Source organism: Biomphalaria glabrata, chromosome 1 (genome assembly GCF_947242115.1).
Source record: "Biomphalaria glabrata chromosome 1, xgBioGlab47.1, whole genome shotgun sequence".
NCBI lineage: Eukaryota > Metazoa > Mollusca > Gastropoda > Planorbidae > Biomphalaria > Biomphalaria glabrata.
Genome location: NC_074711.1, coordinates 60,005,965 through 60,033,720, shown reverse-complemented (window position 1 = coordinate 60,033,720; position 27,756 = coordinate 60,005,965). Strand labels below are relative to the sequence as shown.

General features: G+C 37.8%; 1 protein-coding gene across 2 annotated transcripts in view; it reads left to right on the top strand.

The window, feature by feature from the left end:
• Positions 1–6,567: 6,567 nt before the first annotated feature.
• The window catches only part of LOC106052199 (SKI family transcriptional corepressor 1 homolog-B-like), a 45,262-nt gene continuing 24,073 nt past the window's right edge, over positions 6,568–27,756 (top strand). The window contains exon 1 of one of the 2 annotated variants that reach the window (XM_013207512.2): positions 6,568–7,320. The gene's annotated coding sequence lies outside the window, so the exon portion shown is untranslated. The remainder of the gene's footprint in view (positions 7,321–27,756) is intronic. The other variant, XM_013207511.2, reaches the window with a different exon arrangement.

Sequence of the window (27,756 nt, the reverse complement as noted above, 5' to 3'; positions counted from 1 at the left end):
TGTTCTTTTTTTTTTCGTAATTTTTTTTTCTCGTAATTTTCGATCCGATATGTAAACCCATCCCCTAACAGACACACACACGCTGAACACTTGCTTCATCCTCCCTGCTGCCCACCTCTCGCCCTCCTCTGCCTCTTGTCTACGTCCTGCTCTTGTTGTTGAGGGAGATGCGAAAGAGCTTAATGAGACTCGTCGATGCGTGGGAGTTTAACACGGCCCGCGGTCTCGTTATGAAGTCGAGGCTTGTTGAGGCCCCTTCGCTAATCATATAACTAACCTTTCACTTCAAGTCTAGATATAGAGTCCATGACTGGTGGGCCTACTTATAATGCGTGTTTATGTTTGTGTGTGTGTGTTTGTAATTATCTAAGCCTAAACACTCCTTCACTGTTGTTGTTAACAGTCGTTGACTTGTAGCACCAAACTGCTGGTAGACAACTAGACAGCTGTAGGTGTATTATATCTTAACTTATCAAACTCGAAATGACTTGAATAACTTCTTTTGTGAGTAAAGCTAAATAGAACTTTAATTACAATATAAGCCAATTCAACATATGATAATTTGAAGTCAATATATTATACTTTAGTAATACTATAAAATGGTATTCTGGACAAAATCTCACGACAACAACACGTCTTTTCAGTCTGGAAATATGGAGTCTTCTCTCCTATCTAAGACCACTGATGACAATGCAGTTCATCTTGCATAATGACAACCCACATTCTACCCACACATTTCATTCTATCAAACCCCACACATTTACCAGCATTCTCTCACACACTCCCCGACATTCTTAACACCTTTTTCCAACGCACCAAAACTCACTTCTACCCAATTCTACATTCTTTTCAGACAACACCATACTCTCTCACAAACCCCCAAACTCTCTTCCACTTCCAATACCCTAGTCCCACATTTCCACACACTTCCCCCCCACACACACACATTCTAACAACATAATGATATTCTCAATCACTTTCTAGCTACACACTGTACCACTTGTCTAAAAACAAATAATACAAATATTTTTTATTACAATTATTAAGATATCGCCAAATCGCTAAATAGCCTAAGTATGTTGCACAATTAAAGTTACCTGCCACAAACACATACCTTATAGAGATCCAGGGCTGGTCCTAGCAATTGCGGGGCCCTATGCGAAACGGATTGCGCGGGGCCTATTCTGGGTAGGGATAAGGATAATAAGTGAAAATAAAGATTTTGTATTAAAAAATAAATTCGTCTTTGCATTTTATACATTCTTAAGTAAGTACAAAATCACGATCAAATTAACTTTACTTTACGAGCCTCGTGTGTAGCGAAGCCATACAGTAGATCATCAAAATTCTGTTTCCTACATAGATCACGCTTAAAAGCAAGAATTGCCATATTGTTCAATCTCTCTTCGTGAATTGTTGACCTTAAGTAATTCTTGATTAGTTTAAGACGCGAGAAACTTCTTTCACAAGATGCCACAGTTACAGTTCAAATCTCAGCTGCAAGGAGTAAATTGCAGTGTTCACAATTCTGTTGAAGCATTTTATCCTGTAGCCATCTTCAGCTTTTCGATGTGTGAAGTTTTCCACAGATTTATCATACTGCCTTTTCCTTTGACTTTTGGCTGGAAAGATTGCAACAACATCCATGTTTCCAGGCAACTTCTTTTCGCTGTCACAAGAAGAAACAACAGGAAGAAACTTAAAACGTTCATACACAACCACAAGCTCTTTCACATTAACCTTTATCTGAGAGATACGGATAACATCTGCTCGTTGTGACTTATGTCTGGAGTACAATCCCAACATCACTGCATTCTTGATGTCTCGAAGGATAGAATTCACAACAGCATCAGCTACCACAGTAATAAGTTCGTTTTGAATCTTCTTTCACAGGTAATGATCATGAATTTCTGCATTGGTAACACGTCGAAGTTGTTCCCCCATTACTGGATCAAACTTTGCGAGTAATTCTACTAGACCAGGAAATTCCCATTACTTGTCTCTTTAAGTCTTTCAATGGTCCCTCTGAAAGCTAAATTGCGCTTCGCTAGTCCAACTAGTCCAACGTTTAGTTTCAGACTAAAACATCTCCTGGTGAACTTTGTCTATGCCTGTTTTTTTTTTTACTTAGTCTTGCTCCAGCTTCACAGCAACCGGTCATGGCGTCTTTGCGAGTTTTCATGCTCTGCTTAGCCTTGTGGTACAGCTTTGCCACTGGTCAAATCCTCATTTAAAAAGGAACTTTTTTGTTTTTCCAGTAGACGACAGTAGAAACAATAGATCTTGTCTGCTGACACAGAATATATCGGCCAAGGACGCAAAACACTTTCACCATTACTCAGGTTTGGTTTGCAATGCACATAAGAGAAATGTCTATCATCCTTATTTTTCGGAACTCCAAAGTAATCTGAGGTGGACCTTTTTGTAATAAATAGTCAATACAATATCTTTCCATTTTTCTAGACACATGGCAGGATAATCCAGATTTCTCAATGAATAGAACACATTTAGCTCATTATCTATAACTACATGTTGATCAGTTATTACATTATTGCCTTCATTTCTTACAGCATGTTGATCAGTTGTTAGTGTTACATCATTTTCTTCTTCTCTTACGACATTCACCACTGCAGTTTTTGCATTCTTCATAGAATCTGTTTCAGCTGTCTCACTAGAAATGATTATGTTCTCATTTTCGGGTTTTGATCGTTTTAAAAAAGTATTTTAGTTCTATTGGAACTTTCGTTTCGGTTAAAACACGCACTATTATTATATTTTTATTTAAACATGAAAGCTGACAATGCTTTTTTTATTCGCGTAAGATTTGTGTTTTCCATATAACAATTTTGTCTAATTTTCAGGACATTTTAAAAATAATTTCCACGACTTTTTCGTATATTGTGCATCATTATGCAATTACAAATATACTTAGCGCGGGGCCTATGAAAGCGCGGGGCCCACTGCGGCCGCATAGGTTGCAGTGGCTTAAGACCGGCCCTGTAGAGATCTATATAAGGTTGAACATGTTTTAGTGATTAAAGTGTTAACAAAGAGGCCCAGTAATTTAGCAACCAACTTATGTCAGGCAACAGTTACAGCTGAGAAATACGTTTTAGAGCACTGATGCCCAATCTACGGCCTGAGGTTCATATCCAACTCCAGAGCTCCAGAGGATCGACTCCATTGCGGCTTGTAGCTCATGGATGGGAAAGTGAAATGGTCTTCAAGTCGACCAAAGGTTCGGAAACACTGTCCATAAAATACCCCCCCCCCCCAAAAAAAAAAAAAACAAAAAAAAACGGTCACCGGGAATTGAGCTTCAGACCACCCGTTTTGATAAGTATACACGTGAAAATATATTTATTCAGTATGTTTTGTAGCTTAAAAAACAATCCTACTATAAGCTAATAGTCGTGAGCACTAATGCGCTGGCAGTGGGTCTAAAGACAAAAAAATTAATTCATTTATTTCAAGCTAAACTTTGTGCACATAGTAGGATGTCTATATAGCGCTGAAATAATAATTTCGTGTAATCGATCCACATACTGACCAATATTTGTGTACAAAGCAACAAACTCAGTTTGAACACTTTTTTCTCTCACACCCATTCTCGGATCAAGTTGAAACTTTCCTCAATTATTTATTGTACCTAAAAAAAACATGAATCAATTAAACACAAGTAACCGAAATAGTCAACTAAATGTTTTTTTATGATATCGAAAAAGGGAAATTAATAGTTCAATAGTGAGATATGATAGTTTTAAATGTGGAGTTCTTCCTTTTAGTTAAGCTTTTTTTTTTTTAATGTAGCTTTTACATTTTGCTAGTTTTTTTAAAAATAATTTTAAAGGACAACTAAAATATGAATGTTTATTTTACTTTAATAGTTGAGCACAAAGTAAGCATCTATCACAGACAAATTACCCAACGTATTTAAATGGAATACCTTTAAAAAACCATCAGGCCCAATGCTTTATTAGAGCTGAATGGACCTACAAGGACCTACAAAGAAGGTCCCATACGCTCCATGTCTTCACCCTAAAACACAAATCAGTTACCATCCATACCATATGTTCAACGTCACCAGTTTTGAAGCGGAAGTGAGCCCGGGAGGATGACGGGAAATTACAGTGACCAGAAGCCAGATCCATTTAATGATCTCATGTGTTAAGAGTCGTGGGCGCCTTGCTCGGATCACCTTGATTGTGACAACCTTTTCAGACGTTAAACCGTACACGGCGGCCCTTGCGTTTCTCACCTTTCTTGCTCCTTTTGCGTGGGAGGGGCCCGACTACGGCCATTGCAGGTCCCGGGGATCACAATCATTATCTTCTGGAACATGACAGACCGTTTTAATGAGGACGTCAACGAAGCCTAATGAATACATCACAAACTGGAGCTCATTGGAAACTCATCGGCAGGGCAATTAATGGACAAAAGGCAAGGCGGGGGCTCTTTGTTGGCCGGCATGTTTCCATGGGGCACACAGCATTCAATGTTGCCAATAGTATTTGACTTTATAATGTGGCTGACTGATTTAGGATGACAAGCGAGCAGCCAGAGTTGGAAGCAGACAGAGAGGCTTTATGAAGAACAACCTCGAGATTAACCAGACAAATTCGTTCACAGTAGATAGATAGATAGATAGATAGATAGATAGATAGATAGATAGATAGATAGATAGATAGATAGATAGATAGATAGATAGATCTTCTGTAACTTACTGGATACAATCAGATATATGGATTTGTTTGTTGGCTATTTTTAAAGTCGCTTTGAGATCTAAATTAAAAGACGATTGTTATAGAGTGTGTATGTGTGTGTGTTTCTATGGTGACGGTGGGAAGAGATTAGCGATTGGTTGTGAATGGTGCAGTATGAGCGGCATTGTCGTCAGCTGTCTTGTGTAGGACAGACGACTCCGGAACGTGAGACTGAAAAGTGTTATTGTAGTGAGATAGATTTTGTTTAAAATACTATTTATATCATTACTCAAGTCTATTATTATATTAATTTTCATTTCATATTAAGTTGATTTTGTCAATAGTAAAATAATAGTTAGGTTCACTAAGAAGTTATTCAAACTGTACAAGTTAAGATATAATACGCCTGCAGTGGTGGAGTTGTCTACCCACAGTTTGGTGCTACAATGCAACGGCCGTCCACAACAACGAGGCGGAAAAAAAATAAAAATATATTTTTAAAATCTTGAATCAATAAAGCCTTACACTCGGAAATTCCCGAAAGCTATAGTCCTTTTAAGAACGCGATAGCACTTTCAACTTTCAAGAACGCGATAGTCCTTTCAAAACCAATGTTGGATCTAGAATTCTAGATCTAGACCTAGTTCTGTAGCCAAATGTAAATTTCTTTCTTTTTTTTTTACTTTGAAAAATTATTGTGACCAACGAGCTAGTAATTATTTTCTCAGAAATGTACATCAACTGTTAAAATGTATTGGAAAATCGTAAGAGCCGTTTTCGAGATTCGTGTCCATGTTCCATCCCCCACCTTCTATGAAGTTGTGACATGAATAGAGGTATTGCAATAACGAAGGATGAAAATGAAGTAAAAACCCCCCACTATATATTCATCTTAATCTTGACTAAATGTGGGTAAAAAAAAAACGCACTCTAGTCCTATGTCCGAGTCCTATGTATGTACTAGAAGACAAATGCAGAGATAAGAGAACATTTAAAAGAGTGATAGAAATTAGAGGAACGGAGAGAAGGAGAAAGAGAGAGAAAGAGATAGAAATAGATTAGATAGAGGGAGAGTGAGAGAGAAAGAGATAGAAATAGATAGATAGAGGGAAAGTGAGAGAGAAAGAGCGTGTAGAGATTTATATACTTAGAAATCGAAACAATCAATAAAAGAGAAACGAGAGAGAGAGAGAGAGAGAGAGAGACACGGAGAGTGAGAGAAAGAGAGAGAGAGTTAAAGACATTGTTGACTAGATCTAGTTTCTCTGGAACTGATTCAAAGAGATCACTGGCTCCAGAATTACCCCTCCCCCCCCCCCCCACACACCCCGACATCCAGCCTAACTGTACCAGCACAAATGTCATGTTCCAGAGTTGGTCTTCGTTTCTTCTCCCTCTCCCCCCCCCCTCCTCTCTCTCTTTCCTGTCATCTTGCCTCATCGACAGGCGCTACGACCGCCTAGAGTACTAGATGCTATGACAGTTCATCGCCCCCCTCTTTTCACGACTAGATCCTTCTGTAACATTCTAGCGCTAGATCAATACGCAAACCCTGTCCCTCACAGTGGGCTGGGCCTGACTCCCCCGCCAGGCGGAGCGTCACAAACGTGATGGCCGAACTTCCGGCAAGCCACGCCCACTTCCTCTGTGCTGTGACCGACAAGGACACTGTCAACCATTCCCTTGAAATAGTCTTCCCCCCCCCCCCATCACCTTTTTTTCTACGTCGTGTGATTCTGGCTTGAACCCCCCCCCCCCCCATCCCCCATCTGATTGTAACAGTAATCTTAGTCAACTGGTGTAAACACCATAAGGATAGAGTATGACTCCCCCTCCCCCCTCCCGCGTTCGATCCCGTGAAAGTGTACTGAGCGTCCACCAATCGGCATCCCTTAGCTTCCAGACGTTGTTTTGTTTTTTAAACTCTTGCGCTCCACGGGTCGGCAGTTAGTAGTGCCAGTCTCCAGTTAACAGGATCTGATCACTTCTGCAGTTTGGGGACATCGGCTTTTAAAGTGCCTTCCCATTTCCACAGTGACCCTTCCGGTGTTTTCTAGTAACAACTTTTCCAGATTATTCTAGGCGCTTCTTTATTTCACCCCCTTAAAGTTATCCATTTTAGTCGATTGTAAAAACTAGAAAAAAAAAATATAAAAAAAAAATAACTTAATAACAAGAAAGATACAGATGGATTTTAAATAGCTCAGGAAAAATTTTGAGAAAAAGAATTTCACTTGAGAACTTGTTGGATTTAAATTGATTTTGCATATCAACTGTTATTCTTAACAAACTGTTTCATGTCCTATGAGTCCATGCGTTGTTCTGAGTCAAAATTTGAATGAAACAGTTGATTTCATTTCAATGATGGAGACATTTCTTTTGGATTATTTTCTTAAAAGTTGGCAAGTGGTTTGTTGACAATTTTGTTCTTTTAAGTTGGTTGCTAAGATAGCGCAAACATATTTTTAAAACATTAACATTTTAAAAAGTGAAAAAAAGAAAAAGACAAAATAGACTAATGACCACTAGCGGTAAACAGGAAGTCATTCCGTTGCCATAGAAGCTAATCATTTGACAAAAGGAGGCTCAAGTCATTCTACTGCAAGGAAATCAACAGGTGAGTCTATCTATTTGTCTATCTGTCTATCTATCTATCTATCTATCTATCTATCTATCTATCTATCTATCTATCTATCTATCTATCTATCTATCTATCTATCTATCTATCTATCTATCTATCTATCTATCTATCTGTCTGTCTGTCTATCTATCTATCTATCTATCTATCTATCTATCTATCTATCTATCTATCTATCTATCTGTCTGCCTGTCTGTCTGTCTGTCTGTCGATCTATCTATCTATCTATCTATCTATCTATCTATCTATCTATCTATCTATCTATCTATCTATCTATCTATCTATCTATCTATCTATCTATCTATCTATCTATCTATCTATCTATCTGTCTGTCTGTCTATCTATCTATCTATCTATCTATCTATCTATCTATCTATCTATCTATCTATCTATCTATCCAGTTATCTTGTGATCTCATTATGTAGATATCAGTTCGATCTCCTACCTGTCATCGAATCTATCTCTCCTCCACTCTCTGGTATTTGAACAGAATTCATGTATCTCTCTTATCCTTACCTTTGTATTTGGTTTATTGCTTTGTTCTTTGACATGCAGACGCAAACAACGCATCATTATTAATAACAGGAAGTGTATCTCCAAACTACTAAATATAATCCCTCCCGTAGTAGGGCCTGTACGCTAGACTCATCCACCTGTTAACTATAATCCCAGATAAGCGAAATAAAGTTTTTCTCTAACTGCTATCTATATTGGAAAAAAAATACCGACCTAAAGATATGAATACAATATTAGGCTATTTGTGGAATACGCCTGGAGTAGACATGACAACATTTTTCAATATGGCGCAAATGAAACAAATAGGTTTTTTTTATTTTTGTTGATAGTCCATCTTTTCAGCACAAACATAAAGTCTTACTAAATATATATATATATAAATCGTATAATCTTAAAAAATTATTCCATATTGCAGATAATTTAGTTATTAGCTAGTTATGATTAATTGTCTTTAATGAGTGTATAATTACTAATATCTAGTTCTTATAAGAAATGCTACACATGGCGACGATGATATTTTTAGACTGTTCTAAACAAAGAGATGAAAACGACTCATTTGTTAAAAATGTAATTAATGTTTAGTAGTGTATATTGTCAATACTCTATCCATAAAAATCATTTATATTTTTAAAAATATTGTGGTTTAGTGTATATTAAAAATATTTCCGATCCTAGGGCGTCTAGAACTATGTTACAAACCAATTGTTGTTTATCAACAATCCAGAATCTATATATATATGTGATAATGAACCAAGATACAGAAATACTTTGATTATGTTTCAAAACTATAGTTTTCTTTCATGGTTTCAAGGTACAATGTAAGAAGTTAGTAGATACAGATCCATTTATTGGTTAAAATTAGTTACCGGTAAGTCGTTAACTGGAAGACATTAGCTCGAATGGAACCCCAAAAGTATTTTGTGGGCACCTGTATTTACATCTGAACAAAATGATCTAAACTTTATGAACAATTTAATCCCCTTTCAACTTGAATAAAATATGATTCTAGAACTCAAAGACAGACATTGTTTATTTCTAATAAGAAATTTGTGTATAAATCAAACACAGAGTTCCACGATAATCAATACATTGATCAAATTTAGTCATGAAATGAGCGCGTTTGCCATTACTGTTAGCACTTGATTTGTAGATACATTAAATCAAGATGAAGCTTCTAAAAGCTCTACAGAATTTTAGATCTACCGCGAAATGACTAAATTGTGAACTTTGAACTTCTTTAGTTGGAAAAAAAAAGAATAAATAGAATGAAAATTGCAATGCACGCATAGATACGACAACTTCGGAGGTCACGATAGATGGAGAAATGATAGTATTCAAGCTACGTATTTCATTTTAAAATAATCGATGCTATTGGTGCTTGATAGGGACGTGAACAGAGTACAAGAACAGAACGAGGTGAGTGGCAAGAGCAAAACTGTGAACAATTTTTTTTTAACCTGAGTATGTGTGACAGGAGACATTTACTACCAACTACCCACTAGCCAAGGGCCATATCCTGCCCTTGACTCTATCCGGCCCTTTGAAACTTCTTCCCTAAATGCATATTAAAACCTCACTGCTACCTCTTGACATGCTTTCCCGTTGATTCGGTTCATGACGCGCGTACTGTCAATGTCCGTCTGACTGAAAACAAAAGGTTGTTATTTATTCCAGACCTCACCTTCAGCTACATCAGTTGTAGCCAATAAGTCTTAAATGGACATTGGACAACTCTTGTTTATATAAGAGTTCCGGACGGAAAGACTTTTGAATCCTTCAGTGAAATATTAACTATTAAAAAATTATTTTTGCTATTATTATTACAAAAAAAAAAAAAAAAAAAAAAACTTAAATATATAAGAAACTCAACTTGCAATAAAAAAAAATAAACGTTTGATATTAAAGTGTCATATTAAAGTGTCATATTGGCCAGCCAAAAGATTTTTAATTCAATCGCCTAAGAATTATATAGAAGATAATGACAGAAATCAACAGGACTTGGAGACACAACTTTTGTTCCTAGGGAAATATGAAAAAAAAAAAAAATTTAGTAAATAAAAAAAATTAATGTTACTGGCAATAAAATATTATTTATCGAAGAGGACAAAACATTCAGAACTGTTAGAGAGAGAGAGAGAGAGAGAGACAGAGAGAAAGGGAGAGAGATAGAGAGAGAGAGAGAGTCGCCGGTCAAAAATGTAAAGTTATTTAGGAACAAGCAAAGAAAAGTATTTTTAGATAGTGGTAAATAAAACCAGACCTTTTGATTGTCTCTAGATAGATACATATAGAGTTGTTCCCCATTTCCAACACATCTCATTGGCTCCTAAAGTACAAAGATAAAGATTTACACGTTTAACTCATTTCCATTTACATCTAGGAGGTCCTATAAGAACACTTTTTTTTCTCAACAATTTAGCCCCCCAGGACAAAGGCGACAAAACAACAACAATGACGTTACGCGCTCTGAGAAAACTGTTTAGAGTAAAGGACATCCTTTGATTGGTATTGCAAAAAAACAAACAAAAAACAAAAAAGCTGTGGTTGCACTCTCTTCTCAAGCGTGGTTGTATCGTGTTTAAATCCCATTCGCTTTCTCTCTTTATTTCCATGTACTCCTATGGGATGCTAGGAAGGTCATTAAATTGCCCCAGCTAACACGTTGTCAGTTTCTAGACTCGAATTTGAACCACCTACCGTTATATTGCTATAAACAGTTAGTCGGATTCCGATGAAGACATTCTCTTAAATAGCTGAAGTCATTTAAATCATGTATGCTGTATGAATTCATTTCACATTCAAGTCACAGGAAAACTCTTTAAAGTAGCGAATTTCCCGCAGTTTTTTTTTTTTTTACATATTTTTATTTACTTAGTCCGTTTGTCTGTCCGGGTGCCAAAAGTGGATTCTTTTACACTTTTCCCCTCCCACTTCCCGTTGTCGGATCAAGTAGAAGTTTCTCACAATTGTTTATTGTCAATGACAATGTCGATGCCGTGTAACCAATAAAAAAATTAACCAACTAGTAAACCAATTAGTGGTCATTAATTAATTTTGTTTCAAATAAAATAAAATTCAAATAAAAAGAGGAGATAAAACTTGCAATATTGAGAGATATGAAAGCGAGTGATCGGTGCTCTCCCTTTACTAAATATAGTCTTTGTCTTAAAAAAAATATATGTTAAAAATATTTGTGGCTTGTTTTGTTCTTTTCAACCTCTCCCTCGTTTCTCCCGTCTCTTGATCTCTTCCATTTTGTTTTGACCTTCATCTCTAACACATCCCCACGACCCGAGTAACACAGTCACGTGGTGCGTCATCCCTGTTACAGAAGTAGCACTTTTCACGTGCACGCGTTGTCCCTGTTACTTTTGCTCACGTCTCGCAATTAGAACTACGCCAAGGTGAGACCTGTTGGTTGACAACTCACTCTAGCTGCCCAATACTGAGACGAAAGTCTTTAGCTAGTTACAAAGCTTATTTCAACTCATTAATGAATCATCATTATGAATCCATTTAAAAATGAAGGAATCAGTCAATTAATTATTTTTTTGATATTTGAAAAAGGGAAAATACTTTATTGTGATATGTAGTTGTAAGTGAGGAGTTCTTCCCCTTAGATAAGCCTAATGATTTTTTAAAATACTGCGACCAAAGTTTTTATCTGTCTTATACTGAGACCAAAATCTTTAATAATCTTTTACTGAAACCAAAATCTTTATCTGTCTTATTCTGAGACCAAAATCTTTAACAATCTTATACTGAAACCGAAGTCTTTATCTGCCTTATACTGAAACCAAAGTCTTAAGCTGTCCTTTACTGAAACCAAAGTCACTGAAGTGTAGTATTAACTAATAGTAATTCCAATAATACTAATACTAATATTTCAGTCGATGTTAACAAAGTTTACACTCGCCATCTGGCCAGTAAACTTTTCTAAGAGAAGTTTATGTTGATATCTCAATGTTTGCAATGATGCTTGTCCTCTGTGGTCATTCTAATGTGATTTGGTATGATGCTTGTCCTCTGTGGTCATTCTTATGTGATTTGGTATGATGCTTGTCCTCTGTGGTCATTCTAATGTGATTTGGTATGATGCTTGTCCTCTGTGGTCATTCTAATGTGATTTGGTATGATGCTTGTCCTCTGTGGTCATTCTTATGTGATTTGGTATTTTACCCAACAGTTTGTTAAGGCGCTTTAGAAATGGTAAACATGCACAACATAATTATACATCGAAAATTGTGTCCCTAAACCACTGGAAAATTCATTATGGAATTACCGATATAATCAATAGGAGTAACACATTTCGTTGGTTACAAACTGAATCAAACTTAAATACTCTAATTAGTACAAACTCTGCTGATAATATTCTGAACGTTAATACTAAGTCCTACACATAATTGTAACATAAAGTCTTATTAATATCCTAAATCTAATTGTAACCCTAAACCTTATAGTAACCCTGAACCTAATTGTAGGCTACTGCTTCCTCAAATGCACACAGAAATTCATATATTTCTAGAATATTTTATAATTTAATTCACTAGAACTTATATAGCAAGATATTTTTTTTTCAAAAATTATACTATATTGCTCCCAAAACTAATTGGATTTATTGCCCTTTTTAAAGTTTTGTACTCTTGCTAGTGATAGAACATTAATTAATGTATAAACGAAAATCATGTATTGATATCTCCGAGGAATCCAGAGTGAAAGACGAGCCATATGCCCAGCAGTCTACCATTGGAAGGCCGTGTGCTTGTCTTGTGCCTTCCGAGTCTCATAATTCCTTCATCTCAATGATTAATATGCACTCTAAAGGTCACGTTACGCTGACCTTGACGTGGTACACTAGAGGGAACATTCATTGGTCCGAAACAGCAAGAAAAAAAAAAGGAGGGGGTAGGGGGGGAGTTACTTCCCTTACAGACCAACCTGAGCATTAAATAAACAAGACGCAGCGGCGTGAACTCTATTGTTCCTAGATTTGCACTTGACCTTACTCGACCTAAAGTCACATTGAATTCTCCCCCCCCCCTCCCCGTTGCCACTTCTTTCTCTTATATTTAGAATTATCTTTCCATAAGATTTGATTGATAGGAGATGGGTGGGGTAAAGGATAAAGGCCTTACAGGACATGTTCGATCGGTAAAATATGGCGACGATTTGAGGGCAGAAAAAGAGGGCTGGGAGTGGAGGATGGGCGTGAATGAGTGGGTATTGCGAGAGAAGGGCGCTGAAGGCAATATTTTCTGTCTACTTAGCACCCCAGCTTCCTCCGTCTCTCGCCCCCTTCCCCCAGTCCCCTTGTTCATCTTTCGATGGAACGGCGCTTTGATTAAAACTCTAGCAGGCCGTGCCGCTCACGAGAGCTCACGTGCCCTCAACCTGCTCACCCTGTGCTGGACAAGTCGAGCACGTCCCGGCACACATGTGACCCTCCCCACTGCCATATGGCACTAGCTTCCTCTCCGTGTGGATGTGTGTGTGGTAGGAGGTGGAAAGAGTTTGAATAGGAGGAGAGGGGCGGGCTTTTTGTTCGCCTCATTACATGAGTACTTTACAGCGGACATAAGGTTCTCTCAAGGACTGTCTTCTCCCGGACCATCTCGCCCCTGCTCTTAGACCCTTTTCAGTTCCTCTCCCTTCAGCGATTTGCCTCCCCTCACCCCCATTTCTTTTTAAGCATTTCACTTCGGCCCTCGAGCGATCCTCGCCTTGATTAGATCGTAGATGTTGGGTGAGTTGACTTGGGTAGTGGTGGGGGGGGGGGACATTGGAGGTCGTCTAGTCTAATTGTAGCTGTTGAGGTCAGCGCTTCTTGTTCGGGGCCTGGCTAGGGTCCTAGTAGAAATAATTAAATCAGTCAATTGTCTTAAATAAGCGAGGAGAGGTGAAAGAAGGTCATGACGATGTCAAGCAGGTGAGTACAACATGTCACGGTGCTCAAGTCAATCCTCGAGAATGTTCCTGGTAAAAATGAGCGTCACGGAGACAAAGGCAACAGTCTCTTGTTACCACGTTACAACAACACTATTGAGTGCCTAAGAAAGACTGTAAGATAATAATAATAATACTTTATGTTTAATTAATGCGAGTGTTTATTAGATAATGACCTCGTCCGTGCACTGGCGGATCCAGGGGGGGGGGGCGGTAGGGGCGATCGCCCCCCCCCACTCGGCCGACCCCCCCCCCGAACTTTAGTATAGGATTCACACAATTTGTATACGAATTTATTACTTATGTTAAAAATAATATCAGGTGACCGAGCATCGCTCGGATGAATAATTTGTTAAGGAAGGATATTTACCCGAAGTTATTTTGGGAATATTGTTGTAATTACGAAAATGAACTATCGGGTAAACACTATCAATCCGAAGAGTTGCTTTTTAGTTCTTTCAGTTCTCAATGTAATTGTACATGGCGATAAGAATAGTAAGTCCCTATAGAAAACCACAGCTCACGTCTTAACGTTTTACATTGCTTCTTTCATGTAGAACTATTGGACTATTATAGGCTTGTAAGAAAGTCTTTGCAGTATAACTTCTAAAATGGTTACTTCATGACACTTAATACTGCAATTAGTATATTCATTATGGCTCTGAGACATGGACACTTTACAGAAAAAACTAAGACTTCTTGAGTGCTTTCATTAAAGATGCTTGCGCTCCATCATGGACATACGGTGGCAGGACCCGCACTACAAACAGCGATGTCCTTGCCAACGCCGGTATGGACAGTATAGAGGGACTTCTTATGGTCCGACAGTTGCACTGGGTAGGGCACGTATCCCGTATGGGAGACGAACGAATGCCAAAGGCAGTCTTTTTTTGTGAGCTAAAATGTGGTCGACGTGACAGAAGCGCTCCACGGAAATTCTTCAAAGACCAGCTTAGTCGTCAACTTTTCTTGGCTGACATAGAAGAGAGCACCTGGTTGTATGTGGCCTCCGAACGAGACAGCTGGAGGTCTCTCACGAAGGCCGCGGGATACACATTTGAGACAAAAAGAAAATCTGCTCCCGAGAACAAACGCAGACGGCGAAAAGGAAAATCTAAATCGGCCACCTGCGGACAATGGTTATGCTTGCCCTGGATGTGGCAAAATATGTAGGTCAAAGTTGGGGCTGCACAGCAAAGGGAAATACTGCATTCCTCACTTATCTTCAGACTCGAATTTCATACCATTTTGCAAGAATATCGCTGTTTGTATTGTGGTCTTTGGTGAAGTCGTTCAAGAAGTCTTAGTTGCTTTCTATAAAGTACTCATGTCTCAGATCCACATAGATGAGTTGAGAGAATACTGGTTGACACTTATTTTCGTAGACAGGCGAGCGATTTATTTCGCCACACTCTCGCTTGGAGGCGTCCAAAAGTACGACTATCCATGATCACATTTCAAACTCTCTTTAAAGCAATGCGTCAATTGATTCAATGCTTCCCAGATAATGTGAAGTTATCTACCACTTTAAGGGATGTCTATGGCAGTGATCTTTGGGCTGAGTAGGTTTTATTGGGTGACTATTGGAACATGACTTCTGTTTTACCGAGGTTTATAGGTTAACAAATAAAAAAAAAGGCAGCAGCGTGATGAAAATTCGTTGACCGCGAGCTGGATATCATCAGGGCCAGCCCTAGGCCTATGCTGTCACAGTGGTGGACCCCGAAGGTTCAAAAGCCCCGCGCTAATTCTAGGTGTAAATTATTAAATTAAACCATTATAATTTATAATAGGGTTCCCGTGGTCTCCTTGTTTTCAAGGAGCTCCTGGAAATCTCCTGAAACTCATAAAAATGTCCTTAAAAAGACAAAATTGTCACTTTGGGGTGTCAATCAATATGGTAAACGCCAGTCCTACGCGTAATATAAAAAAACGGCATCGTCAGCTTTCATTTAATAAAAATGTAATGCAAATACGAATTTATTTTCTAATACAAAATCTTTATGTTCACTTATTATCCTTATCAATACCCTTACTGGTCCACGCGCAATCCTCATTTTTTTCACATAGGGCCACGCAAATGTTAGGGCCGGCCCTGATTGTGCAAGTAAGGCATAGATAAGCTGTGTTATGACCATTTCCTACGTTTTGGTATTGGACAGCAGACTTCGAAGCTTAAACACATTGCAATAATTCACCAGCAAAATAATAACAAAGTAAAAGCTACCTACGGGTGTACGCAATTCAAGTGTAAACAATTTATAAAGCCTTTAAAACACAATAACTAATCATACATAAAGATATTTCATTATTTTTCTTACATAGTTTCATAATGGATCAATGTAAATTAAGATGGTGCGCAAATGTTTAATTACGCCAATTGAATCATTAAAACTTTTTCTTGTTTGCGAAGAAATGTCTTAGTGTACTGCTGTGAGCCTAGTGACGTAAGCGGTGTCAAGTTTTTTTTTCCCATTGACGTCATATAGAAAATTTCATTCATAAAACATTCTAGCCAAAATAAATTTTTCGATAATGAGCCATTTTCAAACCGATATAACGATCGACCTTGAGTTTTCCCGATGTGGCCAATGAGTTGAGAATTTTTTTCTCACTATTATGCACATACCGTGAACTTTTAAAGAAAATCGTTAGAGCCGTTTTCGAAATAAAATTTATATATATATATAAATATAAATATATATACATACATACATACAAGAATTGCTCGCTTAAGAGTATAGGATATACTAATTATTTATATTTCAACCTATTTTTAGATTATTTCGCCCCCCCCTCTAGTATGTTGGCCGATTTGGTAGGGTCGGGAGGGGGCGATGGCATCAATTCGCCCCCCCCCCCCCACCATAAACTTTCGAGTGGTAGAAATTGGTAGAAATCACAGCCTGCTAACAAATCAATCAAATATATATATCCTTGTAACTTGTTATTGATATTTTAACCGATCTTTATATTATGTCGTTCCTTGTTTGCCGATTGGTGGGGGGGGGGGACGAATACCTCTTCTGCCCTTCCCACCTAAACCCTTTGAGTGGGGGGGGGGGGCGGTCCGTTTTTATGGAGAAATCATAGTTTGTGAACAAAATTAGTTGAACTAATATATAAATTTTATATTATGTCGCTCCCTTTCTGGTGGGGTGAGGGGGGGCGATTGCATGTACTGCCCTCCCCACTCTAGCCCTCTGAGTGCTGGGGGGGGGGCGGTCCTATTTTTGTGGAGAATCATAGTTTTTGAATAAAATAAGTTGAATATCTATATAATATAAACTACGTATTGATAAGTGACCCATTGTAAATATGTCGTACCACACTCTAATCTCAAATTGTATCATTAGTAAATTTAAATGAAAAAGGGTTGTACCAGGTGGGAGGGGCGATACATGCAATCGCATTTCCCCCATCGGACAAATCAATACTTTTTCTTTTTGTATTATAGTTAAGAAATTACAAAATTAAAAAAATCTGTCACTAATATAATTTATATATACTATAAATTAAATTCTTATATCGAGTCGCCCCATACCTATTCTTTAATGCCAAATGCAATCTTTAGCAGAAATTAGTAAAGGAACGAGGATTAATCGTTTTCACTCTACCGCCATTCCCATTTCCAGACAGAGTTTTTGTAATTTCACATGAAGTTATCATAAGTATTTTAAGAAAGACTTTGCATTGGAAAAGGTAGAATTCAAACGAAATTTTTCAGTATAAGAGTCATGATTGAGATGAGTTCTAAACTCAAATGACATTTTCATAGTCACCTTTTCCCAACCTTTACTCAATCTGATATTTTTCTAGCTAAAAAAATTTGGGACTATAACTCACAATTTATACTATAGTTTTCATGAATACTATTTATCGAATAAGTTTTTTTTCGGCGGCGATACTCAAAGCAAAAATCTAAATACGTGGGGTATCCTATCTTTTCAAGGAACAAATCGGTTTTATTTGCAATGTATTATGGGCCTATAAATTCAAATTAGAATATTTTTCAAGTCCAACATTATTCGAAAGGTCGTTTTTTAATAGTATGAATAATGAGCTTCAGGTCAGGAGAATGCGTTTCTGCAATGAATAATGCAAGAAAACGCTTTTGGCGTCGGGGCTTCGCCCCGAACTTCATTTATGGGTAATGAGTTGTAGATGTCAGGAGAATGCGTTTCTGCAGAGAAGAATGCAAGAAAACGCTTTTGGCGTCGGGGCTTCGCCCCGAACTTCATTTATGGGTAATGAGTTGTAGATGTCAGGAGAATGCGTTTCTGCAGTGAAAAAAGCAAGAAAACGCTTTTGGCGTCGGGGCTTCGCTCCGAACTACATTGTGAAGAATGAGCTGTACTTGTCAGGAGAATGCGTATCTGCAGTCAAAAAAGCAAGAAAACGCTTATGGGGTCGGGGCTTCGCCCCGAACTCCATTGATGAATAATGAGCTGTACTTGTCAGGAGAATGCGTATCTGCAGTCAAAAAAGCAAGAAAACGCTTATGGGGTCGGGGCTTCGCCCCGAACTCCATTGATGAATAATGAGCTGTATTTGTCAGGAGAATGCGTATCTGCAGTCAAAAAAGCAAGAAAACGCTTATGGGGTCGGGGCTTCGCCCCGAAATCCATTGATGAATAATGAGCTGTACTTGTCAGGAGAATGCGTTTCTGCAGTGAAAATAGCAAGAAAACGCTTATGGCGTCGGGGCTTCGCCCCGAACTTCACCAGAGAACCTTATAGCGCTGCCCCAGTTGTTTTGTTTTTCGCCGAAGGTTGAGAAATGCTGCTTTTTTTATTCTCATATTTATATATATATACATATATATGTGTGTGTGTGTGTGTGCGTGTGTGTGTGTGTGTGCGCGCGTGTGTGTGTGTGTGTGTGTGCGCGCGCGCTCTGTATGCACGTTTATGCGTAGGGTTAGGGTTTACTGGGCGTTAGGGTTAGGGTTTGGAAAAAAATCGCCCCCCCCACTCCAAAGTTCTGGATCCGCTAGTGCGTCCGTGTGACTAGTGAAAACAAAAAAGTAGACCGCATGTCCCATCATGCAACAAGGAAACAAGCTACAGCCTTGGGCAGCATTTAGTCATTCTCATACTTGATAGCGAGGGAATAAATTTACTTTGAAGCAAAATACCTGCGTTAAAGTCATACAGAAATATAGAATAATTACATTAACTCATGTTATACATGTTTAAGTATATCAAAATCACACCTAACTTATCTTCATATATATATACGTACGACATATGTAAGCAAGTACAACAGACAAACAAAATTAAAAACGTAAGAAAATTTCTGTCGTAAAAGAACAAAAAACAGCTGGCTAATACAACAACAAAGAAACATAAAAGACAACAACAACAACAACAACAAAAAAGCAAACATTTCTTGTTGTAAGCGATAACAAAGGAGGAGTCAAAAGTCAAGAGCTAGTACAAAAGGTCTGCTAGTCAGCACCCAGCAACAGATCAGACAGACATCGTGACTGCTGTACTTGCACTGTCATGTTTTACTTGGCATCATTAAAAGCATGACTCTGACAGAAGGAACAATTGATTTTTTGTTTTCACTTTATTTCAAATTTGTTTAAAGAAAGATACAAGATAGAAACAAATCTCTCTCCTTAAGTGTGATACTAACTCATAGGCGGCCCCCATGGGTCCTTTGCTTGGTAAGCAACGCAGGTCAAAGTAAATGCTGTTGCTGTAGCTGTTTGTAGCTCGATGAACAAAAAGGTTGAAATTAGATTAAATCTTTCTCTCCGTAATTATTTTCAACGTTCCGATGAAATCATTCATTTTGCTCATTTGTGTTTCAGTAGTTCAACTTCAATAACTTTTTTATATGTAATTAGGAAATGCTAAATTAGGTCTATAATTATAGAGGAATGCATCCACTTTTTATAGAACACAAATTAAAGTTTATAAAACCAAAAATTAATTTAATGTAATAGGGTGAAATCAACGTTGGCATCGTCAGTTACAAGTGAAAGAGTTAAATTAGTGATTTAATTTTTCTGACAGGGAATATATAAACAGTGTCCTATTTGGATTGTGAAAAGTGTTAATATAAAGAACTTAGCGACACATTCATGTTATTTAAAAGCGTCATTGCATGTGATTATACCAGAAACTATGAAATACATACTATAAATAAAAACAATCCTATCTTTATTCATGAGTACCAGCGTCCATTGAATATGAGGTCCTTGTACATAGAATCATTTTATAGCATCTCGACTCCATGGTTATGATCCTGCTCTTTAGATCTACAGTTAGCGTCCAAGTTTCGCAAGCATACAAGTATATGGCCAAGACTAAGTAGCACATCAAAGTGACCTTTATGAGGAAATTTGAAACAGGATCTTAATTGAAAGTTGTCTCCAAGAGGACCTTCCTCTAAACTCTATCCGAAAACGCAAACTTAAATGTATGGCCCTATCACGAGGTTCTTAGAGCTGCAAGGAACAGAACCAGGAGAAAGAAGAAGAGGCAGATAGAGAAAGCCATCGTCAGACAAGATCAAAGAATGGACAGGCATGTCATTGAAAGATATTCTAGTCAAGACGAAACACAGGAAGGCACTGCGATAGATGATAGACAGATCATTAGTGGTACCACAATGGACTAAGTGATAGGGGAAGGTGATCTGCGTTCACCATCTTGCTTGTTGTCTGCTTGAACACGGACACATTACATTGGTGTCTCGGTAGACAAACTGGTAACTACATTTGTAGGTACTCTAGTTCTGTACTTTCAGGATAATGTGAAGCTACGAAAATGAAAAAAAAAAGAATACGTTCATAGTAAAGTTTGTTTGCATAATCTAGATATTGTGTTACACCGGCCACTCTTTATAAAGGGCCTCACCACTGAGCTGCGACATCGCCACCCTGTGGGCTGTGGAGACCAATACCTCGTTGCGACACCGTACAGGCCTGTGACGTGACAACACGTTATTGGTCTAAACTGCCCATAGGTTTTGACGTTGCAAGTCAGTGTTTGGGCCTACTAAAAATAAACGATCTCGGCTACACTGTGTATTCTTAGTTATTGTTCTTTTCCGTTCCCACTACTTCCGTCTTAGTAAAACAAACAAACAAACAAACAAACAAACAACAACAAAAAAATATTTGAATAGTATATTTTGACCACTAACTTATCCATCCAAAACTTCACACATAAAGTCGTGCTGCGTCATGATGTATGTTACAATTCTAGTAAAGTTTTCTAATTTATTGTCATATTTATAGTTTTCTTTTTACAGTTATATCCCATTGTGCTACCTCTAGAACTCAGGGGAACTAACCATTATATTGTGTTTTTTTTATTACTGAATATTGGTGATGCCCCTTTCGCATTGCGCCTCCATGCAATTCATATATATATATATCTAACAAAGTTATATGTTGCTGGTAAACCAAGAGTACACTGAACACATGGAAACAACATTATTAGTATTATATAGGAAATGCTTTGTCTCAATCTGTCATTCTAAATATATATATTTTAAAAAAAGTAAAGTTTCCCTTTAAGACCTTGCGATCTATAGGAGAGATGATGTAAAGGTCATGGCCAACGGTTAACGAGGGTGTCATGCGGCCAGCACAACGACCAACCGCCTTTACTTTTCCCAACTAATGTCAAGTACCCCTTTAGAGCTGGGTGGACTCAGAGACGCCCAAAGATCCCGAAATTAAAAATAAATTAAGTCTTCACCAGGATTCGAATCCAGGACCCCGTTTCGGAAGCCAATCGCTTTACCGCTCGGCCATTGGTAATCCCCTGTTAGTAATGAGACGTACAAACTAATTAATTTTTTAAATTACTGCTTTAAAAATGGTGCTTTTATTTTCAAAAAATAATTTGCATATTTAATTTTAAATCCAAAGGGTTCTCTTTTAGTAGAAACCAAGTCGCCATTGGACATAAACTTTTAGTAGAAACCAAGTCGCCATTGGACATAAACTTTTAGTAGAAACCAAGTCGCCATTGGACATAAACTTTTAGTAGAAACCAAGTCGCCATTGGACATAAACTTTTAGTAGAAACCAAGTCGCCATTGGACATAAACTTTTAGTAGAAACCAAGTCGCCATTGGACATAAACTTTTAGTAGAAATCAAGTCGCCATTGCACATAAACTTTTAGTAGAAACCAAGTCGCCATTGCACATAAACTTTTAGTAGAAACCAAGTCGCCATTGCACATAAACTTTTAGTAGAAACCAAGTCGCCATTGCACATAAACTTTTAGTAGAAACCAAGTCGCCATTGCACATAAACTTTTAGTAGAAACCAAGTCGCCATTGCACATAAACTTTTAGTAGAAACCAAGTCGCCATTGGACATAAACTTTTAGTAGAAACCAAGTCGCCATTGGACATAAACTTTTAGTAGAAACCAAGTCGCCATTGGACATAAACTTTTAGTAGAAACCAAGTCGCCATTGGACATAAACTTTTAGTAGAAACCAAGTCGCCATTGGACATAAACTTTTAGTAGAAACCAAGTCGCCATTGCACATAAACTTTTAGTAGAAACCAAGTCGCCATTGGACATAAACTTTTAGTAGAAACCAAGTCGCCATTGGACATAAACTTTTAGTAGAAACCAAGTCGCCATTGGACATAAACTTTTAGTAGAAACCAAGTCGCCATTGGACATAAACTTTTAGTAGAAACCAAGTCGCCATTGCACATAAACTTTTAGTAGAAACCAAGTCGCCATTGCACATAAACTTTTAGTAGAAACCAAGTCGCCATTGGACATAAACTTTTAGTAGAAACCAAGTCGCCATTGCACATAAACTTTTAGTAGAAACCAAGTCGCCATTGGACATAAACTTTTAGTAGAAACCAAGTCGCCATTGGACATAAACTTTTAGTAGAAACCAAGTCGCCATTGGACATAAACTTTTAGTAGAAACCAAGTCGCCATTGGACATAAACTTTTAGTAGAAACCAAGTCGCCATTGGACATAAACTTTTAGTAGAAACCAAGTCGCCATTGGACATAAACTTTTAGTAGAAACCAAGTCGCCATTGGACATAAACTTTTAGTAGAAACCAAGTCGCCATTGGACATAAACTTTTAGTAGAAACCAAGTCGCCATTGGACATAAACTTTTAGTAGAAACCAAGTCGCCATTGGACATAAACTTTTAGTAGAAACCAAGTCGCCATTGGACATAAACTTTTAGTAGAAACCAAGTCGCCATTGGACATAAACTTTTAGTAGAAACCAAGTCGCCATTGGACATAAACTTTTAGTAGAAACCAAGCCGCCATTGGACATAAACTTTTAGTAGAAACCAAGTCGCCATTGGACATAAACTTTTAGTAGAAACCAAGTCGCCATTGCACATAAACTTTTAGTAGAAACCAAGTCGCCATTGGACATAAACTTTTAGTAGAAACCAAGTCGCCATTGGACATAAACTTTTAGTAGAAACCAAGTCGCCATTGGACATAAACTTTTAGTAGAAACCAAGTCGCCATTGGACATAAACTTTTAGTAGAAACCAAGTCGCCATTGGACATAAACTTTTAGTAGAAACCAAGTCGCCATTGGACATAAACTTTTAGTAGAAACCAAGTCGCCATTGGACATAAACTTTTAGTAGAAACCAAGTCGCCATTGGACATAAACTTTTAGTAGAAACCAAGTCGCCATTGCACATAAACTTTTAGTAGAAACCAAGTCGCCATTGCACATAAACTTTTAGTAGAAACCAAGTCGCCATTGGACATAAACTTTTAGTAGAAACAAAGTTGCCATTGCACATAAACTTTTAGTAGAAACCAAGTCGCCATTGGACATAAACTTTTAGTAGAAACCAAGTCGCCATTGCACATAAACTTTTAGTAGAAACCAAGTCGCCATTGCACATAAACTTTTAGTAGAAACCAAGTCGCCATTGGACATAAACTTTTAGTAGAAACAAAGTTGCCATTGCACATAAACTTTTAGTAGAAACCAAGTCGCCATTGGACATAAACTTTTAGTAGAAACCAAGTCGCCATTGGACATAAACTTTTAGTAGAAACCAAGTCGCCATTGCACATAAACTTTTAGTAGAAACCAAGTCGCCATTGCACATAAACTTTTAGTAGAAACCAAGTCGCCATTGGACATAAACTTTTAGTAGAAACAAAGTTGCCATTGCACATAAACTTTTAGTAGAAACCAAGTCGCCATTGGACATAAACTTTTAGTAGAAACCAAGTCGCCATTGGACATAAACTTTTAGTAGAAACCAAGTCGCCATTGCACATAAACTTTTAGTAGAAACCAAGTCGCCATTGCACATAAACTTTTAGTAGAAACCAAGTCGCCATTGGACATAAACTTTTAGTAGAAACCAAGTCGCCATTGCACATAAACTTTTAGTAGAAACCAAGTCGCCATTGGACATAAACTTTTAGTAGAAACCAAGTCGCCATTGCACATAAACTTTTAGTAGAAACCAAGTCGCCATTGGACATAAACTTTTAGTAGAAACCAAGTCGCCATTGCACATAAACTTTTAGTAGAAACCAAGTCGCCATTGGACATAAACTTTTAGTAGAAACCAAGTCGCCATTGGACATAAACTTTTAGTAGAAACCAAGTCGCCATTGGACATAAACTTTTAGTAGAAACCAAGTCGCCATTGCACATAAACTTTTAGTAGAAACCAAGTCGCCATTGGACATAAACTTTTAGTAGAAACCAAGTCGCCATTGCACATAAACTTTTAGTAGAAACCAAGTCGCCATTGGACATAAACTTTTAGTAGAAACCAAGTCGCCATTGCACATAAACTTTTAGTAGAAACCAAGTCGCCATTGGACATAAACTTTTAGTAGAAACCAAGTCGCCATTGGACATAAACTTTTAGTAGAAACCAAGTCGCCATTGCACATAAACTTTTAGTAGAAACCAAGTCGCCATTGGACATAAACTTTTAGTAGAAACCAAGTCGCCATTGCACATAAACTTTTAGTAGAAACCAAGTCGCCATTGCACATAAACTTTTAGTAGAAACCAAGTCGCCATTGCACATAAACTTTTAGTAGAAACCAAGTTGCCATTGGACATAAACTTTTAGTAGAAACCAAGTCGCCATTGGACATAAACTTTTAGTAGAAACCAAGTCGCCATTGGACATAAACTTTTAGTAGAAACCAAGTCGCCATTGCACATAAACTTTTAGTAGAAACCAAGTTGCCATTGGACATAAACTTTTAGTAGAAACCAAGTCGCCATTGGACATAAACTTTTAGTAGAAACCAAGTCGCCATTGGACATAAACTTTTAGTAGAAACCAAGTCGCCATTGGACATAAACTTTTAGTAGAAACCAAGTCGCCATTGCACATAAACTTTTAGTAGAAACCAAGTCGCCATTGGACATAAACTTTTAGTAGAAACCAAGTCGCCATTGCACATAAACTTTTAGTAGAAACCAAGTCGCCATTGCACATAAACTTTTAGTAGAAACCAAGTCGCCATTGCACATAAACTTTTAGTAGAAACCAAGTTGCCATTGGACATAAACTTTTAGTAGAAACCAAGTCGCCATTGGACATAAACTTTTAGTAGAAACCAAGTCGCCATTGGACATAAACTTTTAGTAGAAACCAAGTCGCCATTGCACATAAACTTTTAGTAGAAACCAAGTTGCCATTGGACATAAACTTTTAGTAGAAACCAAGTCGCCATTGGACATAAACTTTTAGTAGAAACCAAGTCGCCATTGGACATAAACTTTTAGTAGAAACCAAGTCGCCATTGCACATAAACTTTTAGTAGAAACCAAGTCGCCATTGCACATAAACTTTTAGTAGAAACCAAGTCGCCATTGCACATAAACTTTTAGTAGAAACCAAGTCGCCATTGCACATAAACTTTTAGTAGAAACCAAGTCGCCATTGCACATAAACTTTTAGTAGAAACCAAGTCGCCATTGGACATAAACTTTTAGTAGAAACCAAGTCGCCATTGCACATAAACTTTTAGTAGAAACCAAGTCGCCATTGCACATAAACTTTTAGTAGAAACCAAGTTGCCATTGGACATAAACTTTTAGTAGAAACCAAGTCGCCATTGGACATAAACTTTTAGTAGAAACCAAGTCGCCATTGGACATAAACTTTTAGTAGAAACCAAGTCGCCATTGCACATAAACTTTTAGTAGAAACCAAGTCGCCATTGGACATAAACTTTTAGTAGAAACCAAGTCGCCATTGCACATAAACTTTTAGTAGAAACCAAGTCGCCATTGGACATAAACTTTTAGTAGAAACCAAGTCGCCATTGCACATAAACTTTTAGTAGAAACCAAGTCGCCATTGGACATAAACTTTTAGTAGAAACCAAGTCGCCATTGGACATAAACTTTTAGTAGAAACCAAGTCGCCATTGCACATAAACTTTTAGTAGAAACCAAGTCGCCATTGCACATAAACTTTGTTCGCTACAAACAAAAAATAATAAAAAAATAGTGAAGTCGATTTTTAAAGAACATTTTTAGTGTCTGAAAATGAAATGAAACTGCACAAAACTAAACCGGCGATCATGGGCGTAGCCAGGATTTTTTTTCGGGGGGGGGGGGGGGTTTGGGGGGGATTCCCTCCCCGACCCCCCCCCCCCCCCGCGGAAAAAAATTATATATATATATATATGTGTGTGTACATAATTAATCTTTATTACATTCTGACCCTTTCGGAAGACGTTTATTGTTTATTGTAGACTCCCCGCCCTTGCTAGCAAGGGGGTCTGGGGGAGTTAGCAGCCCTCCCCCCCAGCCGTGACCTCCGTGACCCTATGTCGAAGGCGCCGCCCCAGCGCGGTTCGCCCCGCCGCCGAGCACTATTTCTGGTATTGAAAGCCAACAAAATACATATTCTGAGGTATCTACAGTGCATTATCTTGCTGTTAAAAAGTTTTATTTCAAAAACCTAATGTGCTATTCTTACTGACTTAGACCCTCTCGCGCCGTTCGGTGCATTTTCCGGCAAGCTGTTTCCGCAACTCTTATTTTGCGTAATTCATTTTGTCGGAGAACATGTCCCTCAAAACCTCATGCGACTCTCTGTCACAACCTTACTAAGGATTCGACTCCCAGTTCGGCATATGATTTCTTTGATTTAGACCCGATCTCTATGACTGACTCCTAAAATCTGTCTTAGCCATCTTTGTTGAGCCACATTTAATGTTTTTCAATTTTGGCAGAAGACTATTCACACTTTATTAATGGAGCCCAAGCCACTGGTAGAAATTTGTAACCTTTCTTGACTACGCTCTTGGAATTACATGCCTGTATTTCGCTTTAGATTTGATATCGAAAAGGAAAGTTTTTTCGTCAAATCATCTGTTGAGGGGTTTTAAACTAAAAAATCTTTGGAGTTTTTTTTGTTTTTTTTTTTTAATTCAAAACCCCATTTAGCTACGGTCATAGAATTTGGTGACGGTAGTTTGCTTTAAAATAATATTGAAGAGAGAGGTTTTCAACTCTAAACGCTCTGTAGGGGAATTTTAAACTCAAAACCATCTGGAGGGGGTTTTAAGCTTTAAAGAAAAAGCCATCTGGAGGAGGAGGACTTAAACTCAAAACCCCTTTGGCTACGCTCATAGATTTTATAGTGTGTAATTTGCTTTTTTTTTATATTGAAGAAGTACTTTTTAGCTTCAAACCCCAACTGAAAAGGGAGGGGGGGGGGGGGTTAAACTCAAAACCCCTTTGGCTACGCTCATAGAATTTTGAGTGTGTAATTTGCTTTTTTTATATTGAAGAGGGGGTTTATCGTAAATTTTGGAGGGGGTTTTAAAATCAAAATCTTCCTTAACTGTGCTGTTGGAATTTGGGGATTGTTGTTTGCATTTTGTTTTTGTTTTTTTATAGAAGAGGGGGATTTAACTGCAAAAACCTCTGGTAAGGGGGGTAAAATTCAAAACCCCCTGTAGAGGGTT